An 11,401-nucleotide genomic window follows, 5' to 3' on the forward strand; every position below is an offset into this window, starting at 1 on the left:
TTCCCTCCACTTTCTTCTTTCACTTTGACTGTCATACATCTAATATATTAGTCACTAGTTGAATATTTGAGACTACTAATGGAAGTTGCATATATGTAAGAATAATCTTAGAATCTTTAAATATGCTAATTATGCCATGAAATGACATTAATTAAAAAAGAATGATAGCACTTAGCACATACATCAACATAGCCACACATGCTACATATACTGTTAATTTGTTTATATCATTATTAACAAGAATTCATTATCATTCATGGTGATGGAGAAAAACCGTGATGATGAACACTGCCAGTCACAGCGAGAGACACGGAAGTTTTCAGAGCAGAATCTAGTGACATCCCTTCTATAACGAGCCTGGTAGATTTCATCAGAGTGTTCTTCATTGAGTCCAAGAAGCTGTGGTACCTGGCCGGCCCAGCCATCTTCACCTCCCTTTGCCAGTACTCTCTTGGCGCCGTCACTCAGCTCCTTGCGGGCCACGTCGGCTCCACCGCTCTCGCCGCCATCTCCGTGGAGAACAACGTCGTTGCCTGCTTCTGCTTTGGTATCATGGTACTTTTTCCTGGTCCAAGAATTAATTATTGTTATGGATTATTTGAGAACATGTATATAAATGAAATAGCCTCATTCTTATACTTTATCACCTTGCACTTTAATTTATAAATAAGATCCAAATCCATTATAATTGTTACGTAAATAATTACTTTGTAGTACTATATTAGTATAATTTTTTGTTCATACAATTATCTAATTTCTGCGCTACACCAAATAAACAAACTAACGCCTCCGGTGTGACTAGGTTTTCATCATAATTCATTTTTTAATTAGTTATTGCCTATAAAAATTTAATAAAATAAATGTAATAATTATTTTTTAGATATTATATCTCAAATCTTTTTTTGTATATTTAAAATTTAAAATGATATTTCTTTTAAAGTTAAAATATTTAAATTTAAATTTAAACTAAACACACACAAAATTTAAATTTAAACCTAATAAAATAAAAATAATAACTAAACTAAAATAATACTATTAAAATTAATTTTTTTCAATTCTAAGTCTGGTATATAATTATTTAACAAGAATAATGAACACAATTATTGATGAGTTTTAAAGGTGTTAAAAAATTATTTAGTAAGCAATTTTGTAATTTTAGATGTGTTAAAAAATATTTATATTAAAAAAATATAAACACAAATTTAAATGAATTTTAAATGTATACCAAAAGTATTTTGCGTGTTATCTTATTATTTTGGTGAAGTGTATTGAGGCAAACTTGAAGACGACGAGGTGCTTCACGGTGACTTTGTATGACAGGGATAATTCCGAGTTCACCGTAGCAGAAACCACTCCGACTGGTTCCTTCTCATTGGGTAGCTACAGAGTATCGCTTGCCTCTCGGACATGTGACTGCGGGTACTTCCAGGCGCTTCATTTCCCGTGTCAGCACGCACTGGCATGTTGTGCCTACTCACGGGTAAACTGGACCACTTATGTTCACAGCGTGTACCGAATTAGTTCGGTATTCAGTGTGTATCGGATGGGATTCACCCCTCCCATTCCAGAGGGTTTCTGGCCACCATACGACGGGCCCACTGTGATACCGGACCCTGACAAGAGGCGTGCGAGAGAGGGTCGTCCGAGGTCCACCAGGATACGAACAAATATGGACTAGGCAGCTCCATTCTGTCCAAAGAGATGTGGCCTATGTCGCCAACCCGGACACACACGTCGGAGTTGCCCACAGCTGGGTGGATCGTCTCACACTGGGGGCCCTTAGTAGCCATGTTCTTAGCGTTAGTACTTATTTTAGTTAAGTTTTATTATTGATTTTTTTACTTTCATGTATTGTGCATGCTGCGTTAAGTAATGAATATATTATGTTTCACTTTGAGTCTTGTTACAAGTCCCCTAAATGCAAAATTTAATAAATGAATGTACATAATAGACTGTTTAATGATGCGATGATAAAAAATTGTCACTGATAAAATGGGTAAACATCCTTTTTCAAAGTACAAATCGATGAACAAACAACAAAGAAAAACAGCTCTAAAATAACAACAAAGGAACACAGAAGCAAAATAACAACAAAACTACACATGAATGAACTCTAAGGAACAAAATACATGAAAAGTAAATCATCTAAACAGATGCGAGCCTGTAAAGCAACGACGGGGTACCCGTGCCCTCTGACCTCTGCGGATAAATGGCTCCTCATCCTCGATCTCATCGGCGTCCTCGTCCGGGGCAGGCTGTGTAGGTGGCATAAAATGGACGGGTGCCGCAGACGACCCAGCAACAGACTTTGATGCCGCAGCGTAGGCGGATGGTGGGTACCTCCCAAACCAAAATGATCACCAACAGATGCCGTAGGAGGCTCGTTCAGATCAACATCTAAGGATGCCTGCGTGCCTGAGGTCTCACCACGCCTCCGGGCCAGCACGTCCTCCTGCATGATGGCAGTAATGTCCGCTAGAAACTGTGGACCACCGAAGTCCACATCAAGCGTATCTGAGCCAAGGAAATCTGACGACTGTGATCCCAGAATAACCCATGGGGTACCCTCCTGCTGAGGCTGGTCATGGGCGGGTACACCAACGAAGTAATCCCCAAGAGGCCCAGGCCCAAGTCCAGTGTCACCAGGCTCAGCCCCGTCACCTATACCTGACCCATACCACTCATCTCCATGTCCGCCATCGTGGGTACTAACACCATCAACTGCAACAGCCCCTGCACCATCTTCGCCCACGGGACCATGCTGATCGTCGGCATCGTCGTCGGGGTCACGACGACAGAGGTCCACCGTACCACGCCCTCTCCGTCTCCCTCCCTGGCCTCGTCGTCTGCCTCTAGCCGGACCAGCATCGTCATCATCGTCAATAGCCGCATCAAGCCACCTCCACTCATGTTGGCTCCGTCGTGTGCCCACACGAGCTCTCCTCTCAACCCGCCACCTGTCCGGCACGTCCTCAGGACGATCCATGTCAGGAACTCGCCCGGCACCCCGCTGTGACGCCTCAACTGGAATGGGAACGGCTCTCGGATCCCCCAACTGCATATCCGGAGACAAGAACCTATTTCCATGCTGACTCTATCTGATGCCACTCTATGACGGCAAAGTAGATCAGCGACGTCACAGACCGCCACAACGCCATATGCCGAGGCTCCAAAGCCTCTGGATACACAGCCTGAAGTACATCGGGAGTGCTGTACGGCATCTAAATAAACTGCACGGAGAACTCACCATTGTCAGGGCAACTCATAAAGTGTGGTTAAATAAAGAAACTTATTAAGTAGCATGCTCACCTCCCTGTCCTGTAACCGGTCTATTGTCAGTCTCCACATCTCCACTCTAGGACCCTTCTCGCTACCGGAAGGGTTGTATCCTGACCACCTGCATCATACATGTGTCTTATGGCTACTTAAATGTGTGTTTAAGGTTTGTAATACATTATTAATGAACATGGATTTATTTATATTAAAATGAAATAGAGAAGGCTGAGTAGAGTACCTTGACGCCAATGGCCAGCTGAACGTCTCATACCCTGCAGGCCTAAACCGAGGAAATCGCCAGAAGATCCAAGACTGAAGTAGTTAAAGTGGGCCCGCTAACTAGACCACATGTCTGTTCGCCACTCGGGACATGCACCGGTACAACCATGACAGTGCTGCAGAACCCCAGCTATAGGTACCCATCTCCTCCAGCCTAACTATGTAGGGAAGCCATCTGATGTGAATGCGGTTGCCGGACTTGTCCCCAAACATCTGCGTACCCAACAACATCATGATGTACGCACGAGCATATCGCCGCACAGTCTCGTCATCGGCTCTATCGGGGCACTCACCAAAAGTCTCCTGAAACCAGCTGCAGTTCACTGCGTACTTCTGAACCTGGCTGGGAGGAGGAACCACTCCAAGCAACTCCTGGAACCACACCCAGGCTGGACGGCCACCCTGGATGTATAAATGAAACTCTGATAGGCAGCCGCTCACGTAACGCCCGTCCACTGGCAAACCCAACTGGTATGCCACGTCCTGAAGTGTGATCGTGCACTCTCCGAACGACATGTGAAACGTGTGTGTCTCCGGACGCCATCGCTCGATGAATGCACTGACAAGGGCCTCGTCTAACCGGAACCATCTATCGTTCAGCCTTGCAAGATGGTATAGTCCGGCCATCTGCAAGTACGAAACGTATCTGTCATCGAGTCGCATGCCCTGCTGCCGCCGCATGCTCCTGATGCATCGCTGGGGCTGCACATGACATACACCGCATTGTTAGAACCAGCTTCATAACCAACAACAAACATAACCAAAACAATAAAGCACCAACTAAACATCATACTAAATAAAACCGCATAAAAATTCATGAACGAGAAGCACATGCGAAACAACTAACATGGACCACACAACTAAACCACTAACATAAAACAAATAACACAAACCACTAACATAAAACAACTAACACAAACCACTAACATAAAACAACTAACACAAACCACTAACACACACCACTAACACAAAACCACTAACATAAAACAGCTAACATAGAACAACTAAACCATACCATTTACATAAACCAACTAACATAAACCTCTAACTAAACCACTAACATAAAACAACCAACACAAAACAACCTACACCTACCACTAACGTAAAACAGGTAGTATTAAACAACTAACGTAAACCACTAACATAAACCACCAATAGAAACCACCTATATAAACCACCAACTAAACCACCATCTAAACCACCGCTAACATAAACCGCCACTAAAACCAAATTCAAAACCACTAAGTCACATATACCCCTAGCACGAACTTATTTCTGTACTAACCTCCTCGTTGATGACCCCGGCTATATGAGCGACTCCGTCCAAGCGATATAACCGTGCCGGATCATCCCCTATTCAGCAGAGTATTCCGTTCTGGTCTTCGTCGAAGAGAATCTGGGTCGTTTTCTCTGGGATTTGGTGGGGTAGGGGAAGGGAAGAATGGTTTGAATGAGGCTGATTCGAACTCCTTATATAGCCGAATCATTAGTAATTCGAACCAGGTAGGTTCGAATTACTATTGGAGCCACGAAAAGGTTAATTCGAACCATGTTGGTTCGATTTACATGCAATGCTTTCCTATGTATAATTCGAACTAGCCTTGTTCGAATTATGTGCATATTGAGTTCGAACCACATTGATTCGAATTATGTTCAAACTTTTCTGACCCTAATTCGACTTGACTTGGTTCGATTTATTAACGATTGTAGTTCGAACCAGATTGGTTTGAATTACATTAAAATATCCCTTGGCTTATTGCTGAAACGATTTTCGTTTTAGCTTATTTACATACCTTGAAACTGGCATTGGCTTATTAGGGTATTTTGTGCAATTTTATATGTATACTAAAAGTATTTTGTGTGTTATTGTATTATTTTAAATCTATTAAAAAGTTACTCATGTTAAGAAAAATATAAGTATGGATTTAAACGAATTTTAGATGTGTATCAAAAATATTTTATATGTTATCTTATTATTTTAGATATGTTATGAATATATGTAAAATAGGCAATGGATTCGTTACTCTTATTTTTGTGTGGGAGTATCATTAACTATAGTAAAAATATTTACGAATAGAACCCTGTTTTTTTTTGTTTTAAAAAAATCAATAATTAGATATTTGCACCAATATTTTTTCTTTTTGGACATTCTTCCTTTTTCTCTTAAATCAAAATTTCAAAGAAAATAGACACTTCTGCTCAACTAGGGTTCCTCTCTTTCAATCACCGTCGTTCGTTTTTCTCCCTCTCCTTCCGCGGTCGTTGGTTCTATGCTCCTCGCCTTGCGTCACTACTCATTTTCTGCACTTCACCCTGCGTCATCGCTCATTATCTGTTCTTCGCCGTGAATTGTCGCTGATAATCTACTCCTCACCGCGTCTTGCCATATCTCACTGTCACTGAGGGTGGTCTCGCTGTGTCTCACTGTCGTCTCCCTCGAAGACGAAGCTCCATTTCTTCTCCTATTTGAAACAAGTTATTCATCATCCTATTATAACCATACAATTGAAGTGGTCCCTCTGAACTTGAGAAAATTTGAATGAGATATTGTTCCACTTTACAAGTAAATAATCTAAGGATTTCTGCATTTTAAAAGTTATGTGCTTTAAGGGAGAATCTTTAATTCTAATTCTTAGGAGAGTAGCTAATTTCAGTGTTCTATTATTGATTCTTATAGTTAACACAAATTGATCAAGTTAGATTACAAAAAATTACCAAATGTGGCTTATACTTCACTCTTAACATGATTTGCATCAGAAGTAACAACTAGCAAGATTTTTTTAATTTTTTTCAACTCTATTCAATATTCATTCATTAAGTTGAATTGAAAATTGTTCTTGATTCTTGTGTCTGACATTGTCTTGCCACTTGGGTAGATCATTATGTTTAAAATACAATTCTTAGCATTTTCACGTGTTTATGCACATCAAATTATTAAAATTGTGATTGAGTATCTATTTTCTTTTGCTCAGCTTATTGAAACTGTCTCTATCCTCATTGGCGTAGTTTCATACTTGTTACTCTCTAAGTCTGCCAAGGATGTTGAGAAGACCTCTCTCCTATCACTTCTCCCCAAGGTCCTCACTGTCTACAAGTAAGAACTTTAACTTTTGTATTGTGACTATTACTTGTTTTTATGTAATTATATGTGTGTCATATCTCTAACTTGTTCATATTTGTAAAATCAGCAAAGTCATATTTTTCTAGTGTAGTCATATTTTAATTGTGGATAATGAGATAAGAAAACGCATTGAATATTTGAATGTGATTATTCATAGTTTGAGATGAGTCTCTTCCTTTCTAATACGGTGTTGGGGATTAAAGTATATTCAAAGTTGAAAAAAATATTAAGCAATTTACTCTAGAATTTAGACATAGTTTATGATAGAGTGTAATATCACTATTTCATTCATGTAGCAGACTCTCATTGGGTGGGATATAGGATAATTATTATTTTTGTTGTTGCATTGCATAAAGGTAAAAAGATAGTAAAATGCATCTTTTCAACTTTCAAGTAATTTTTTTATTATGGATTGATTTATTCTCTCTAGCATGATCAAGTAACCTTTATTCAACTTCATGTGATTTTTGGGATCTTGGCTCCAAGACTCTAGACTCTACTTAATTATTGAGTATGCTACAAATTATAATCTACTTTTTGGTTTTAAACTAAGCATTACTAGGTATCTACTTGAGATGTTACTTTTATATTTATTACATTTACTGTTTACATACATATGTATAGGAGCAATTCTTTTATGACCTTACATTTTTTTACTCCAATTAATTTTGGTTATTTTCTTTAGACCGAGATTTGTTTCTTTGCAGGGCAATGTGATTTATATTGCTTATTGCTTTGTTGTTGTGACCAATAAGTCTACTATATATGCATGCTTGTGATTTTCATTGTAGGTAATTGATTGCTCCATTGTAACTGATAATTTGATTTCCTCGTGTAGAGTTAGAACTGTAAGGTAAAAGACTCAACTGTCGACGATATTTTCTCTTGCCAAGGATACAGGGCCTGTATGTGAACTTAGAGATACCAAACTACCTCACGCGAAATTATTGGATATCATGTGAAAAGCTTAGCCTAAATGTAGTTGTGATTGGCACTGCTGTGCGTCTGTGCATGATTATGTCTTTGGTTATATTTTGAGATTCTCTTTTTTTTAAGCTAATTATAGTTGAGTTTTTGACGGTGTGGCACGACCTTTACAACGTTAAAATGATGAGTATAAATGTATAATGATTAATGGGTGATTTTTCAGCGTTGTAAGAGACAAGCTGGTGTTCTCAGAAAGCAAATGTGTAATGTTGATTATAGCATTAGCCATATGACTTTTTTTTAGTTTTTTCTGTGTTTGAAAAAAACCCTGAAAATTGAGCTGAAATCAGCTATAGTGACAATATATATGTGAGGATGTTGCACTTGCTTAGCTTGATTCACGTTTTTAGCTTCTTCAATCTTGGATTCGATATCAACGTTAGTTTAGATATCCAAAAAATTGAATCATGCCATCCACAATAGCTTGTTAAAAAAAACTATTAACGATTTCATCAACTAATTACTGCCGGTTAAAACATAGTAAAAATTCTAAAGTTTAAAAATGACAGAAATTACAAAAACTAATCACCCTTAAATTATAAAAATCAATATAATAAAAATTACAAAAACTAAAAAAAAAAGTTAAAAAAACATACATTACTTTGGTAATGTATCCCCATTTAGGATGAGCACATCTATCATACCCCAAATAATATGTAAAAACTAAAAAACATAAGACAACTAAAGAGTAAGTTTTTTTAATTAATGTTGATAACAAGTTATATATAAAATTCTCCAAGAACTAATTTCTATCAAATACAAATAAAAAAGTCAATAACAGAAGAAACCAATCGGTTTTCAAGTGCCTCAAAATCTCAATAAAGCATAGGATATGCCCCTGTAAACCAACTGAAATCTTGGACCCAAAATTGGGAACCTGTTAAAATTTTTACTTGTCTAAATGGCAAAAGCAACAAGTTTCCTATAATACAATATTGTTGAAATTAGCAATTTTTGAACCATTGAGTATGCTTCTCCACAAACTTGTTTAGAAAATCAACAAATTTGTCCTTATTAAAGTTTGGTATCACCACCATATGTGCTTTGTTTTCTTGGCATACTCTAGTCTTGTTATCTGAACACATACACAAGGCATTGGGCAACCTACAAATTTGTGACCATTGAGCTTCTTAAAGAAACTTTTGGATCCTAACATGATAGAATATAGAAAAATTAACTCCATGATTGCTTATATAGAACAAACTCAAAAATAATTTGGCAAGTTGTATATCACTAAAGAAATTGGCTTTAAATCTTGTTTTGACAAGCAATTAATCTTGTTAATTTTTAAATGCAAGACAAACAACTAGCTACAATAGCATAGACAAAGTTTTGTGCCAGAACCAAAACACTATATAAAATAAAGAATTATAATAAAAGTACAATAATACATAGGAGTTCCAATTAGAAAAGAAAGAGAGAAAATAAATATGCATTCAACATCACATTTCTGAAATTTAAATATTTTTGAAGTTTAAACTAACAAGTTTTATAAAAGGCATTATGAGATAAAATCAACAAATCCCTTCCCTCAGTCATCTTTCTTATTTTATTTTATTTTACTCAGCAAATCAGCATCATCAGAAACATCTTTAACTTTCTACTGATACAATCTCTAAAATTTACTCCTAATCCAATGAGTTTTCTCATAAAAGACACCATGTATTGTATTTTAGTTCTTCACATCTATTCCTCTACTTCCACAATAGAGGTTAAACTTCAAATAAGAAAAAATTAGGAATTTTATTCAATTAGAAATTAAAATAGTTTCTACCAACAAAATCACAATAATCAAATTCAATCATTCAATCATAACCAAGGACTCAGCAAAATCACATTATATGTCCCATAAACAGCACCTGCATATATAATAGAAGTTTCAAAATACAGACATCATTAGTAAACTGAAAACCTAAGAAAGAGAAAGAAAATTGTGGCATGCTTTGCTAAGTGAAGGACACAACAAAAAAAACTGTATGTTTTGGTATGAAAGTCAAATAGAGAATAAGGTAATGAAATTCTCACTAATACTGATGGCACCGGTTGCCACGCAGGTGAGGACGCTGTCTCTAGCCATTTTTCTTGGGCCCGTTGGCAGCGACGACGCATGATGCTGTGACTGTAGGGATAGAATTGGCGACGATACTCGAGAAACCTAGCAAATTGATGCGATAGTGAAGAACAAGAACACAGACCGAATAGAAAGTGTAGTGTGGCGCGACGGTAGAAGCTGACATAAGGACATCAAAAGAAAGATTTCTCGTAGAGGCAATTGTGATGATGCTGAGTGTAGGAGGGAACCCTAGCAAAGACTCTCTTCTTCAAAAAAATGGTTAAAAAAGAAGGGAGAATTTTGAAAAACTAAAAATATAAAGGGATAAATGTCTTATTTTTAGTTCTTTCAAAAATAAAAAAGTAGAACTTTATTCGTAAATATTTTTACTATGGTTAATAATACTCCCACACAAAAGTGGGAGTAAGAAATTCGTTACCCGTAAAATAATAAAAAAATACCATAAAATAATTATGCAAGAAAGAGAAATAAAGTAATGTTTAAACATAATATAATCTTTTTTACGACAAATGGTTAGTAAAATTATTAAAAAAATATTTATCAGATAGTATTTTGATGCGGCTATTGCTACGGTGCTAAAAGTATGTGGCATGGTGAAGGAGGGGACGCGTGGTTGTGTTGCCTCCAAATTGCCGACAGTTTCTGCACCAAAGCTGATCGTGCTCAGATGATGATGTATGGTGAAAATTTGGTTAGATGATAGTAATCTTGTCTTAATGATGTTACTTATGTTATTAGACCTTTTTTTGAGAACCCGGCAAATATTTGATCTCAGTTCAAGTGTGGTTGTTTTTTGTTGTGTTATTAAAAAAAATAAAGTGAACATAATATATCACACTGAATTCGGTTTTTCGTTTTACATTTTAGACCATGAAACATTTTTTTGGACTTAAACATGAAATTGGATCATGAAAATACTATTATAGTGATAATAGACAATAAAAATATAAAATCGAAGGAATTAAATAACATTAATAATAGTTTTAATATTTTAAAAAAAGAGAAGACAGCTTGGAAAATAAAGGTTTAGGGTACAAGGAAAAAAGTGCTTGTTACTGCTCTATGTGATTGTAAAACCGGTGTTATTCAGCTCTGGAATTTTTTTTCTCAAATAAAAAAAATTAATAGCTTTTATTTTTCTTAAAACAAGAATATTTGTTTAGTTATTTTTATTTTTAAATAAAATAAATTAAAAAGTTTAAATAGTGGTATTTTGAATTTAAATATAATTTGTAAAAGTCTATTTTAAATCGAAAAACTATGTTTAGATTAAAAATATTTTAAAAATAAGGTTTTCATGAATTTATTTAAATAGATATAATTTAAATTATGAAATTTAAATTTTTTATATTTGCATTCAAAATTTTGTTTATTAATTTAAATGGGATATTATTTAATTTTCAGTTATTATTTTGTATGTTTTAAGTAATAATTAATTAATTATTAATTTGTTTGAAGATGAAATAATACCTGTGTGAATAATGGTTGGTGTTAAGTTTTATCTAGGTGTAGAAATAAAATTTTGAACCCCTTTTAAGTTGTTTTTTTGTTATTTAACACTGGTGGAGAGAATTAAAAAAATGACAGCTATTTGCTCCGTTATGAGGACTTGTAGTTAAAAATCATATTTACATAAATCAGTCTTAAAAGGGTTGATAATTTTT

At 36.0% G+C, this 11,401-nt stretch overlaps 1 long non-coding RNA gene across 1 annotated transcript; it reads left to right on the top strand.

The window, feature by feature from the left end:
* Nucleotides 1-193: 193 nt before the first annotated feature.
* LOC140184680 (uncharacterized) lies at nt 194-8,008 on the top strand. The gene is made up of 3 exons (XR_011881989.1): nt 194-555; nt 6,528-6,649; nt 7,515-8,008. It is a non-coding gene; the product is annotated as an uncharacterized lncRNA (long non-coding RNA).
* Nucleotides 8,009-11,401: the final 3,393 nt, after the last annotated feature.

The sequence above is a fragment of the Arachis hypogaea genome, chromosome 5 (genome assembly GCF_003086295.3).
Source record: "Arachis hypogaea cultivar Tifrunner chromosome 5, arahy.Tifrunner.gnm2.J5K5, whole genome shotgun sequence".
NCBI lineage: Eukaryota > Viridiplantae > Streptophyta > Magnoliopsida > Fabales > Fabaceae > Arachis > Arachis hypogaea.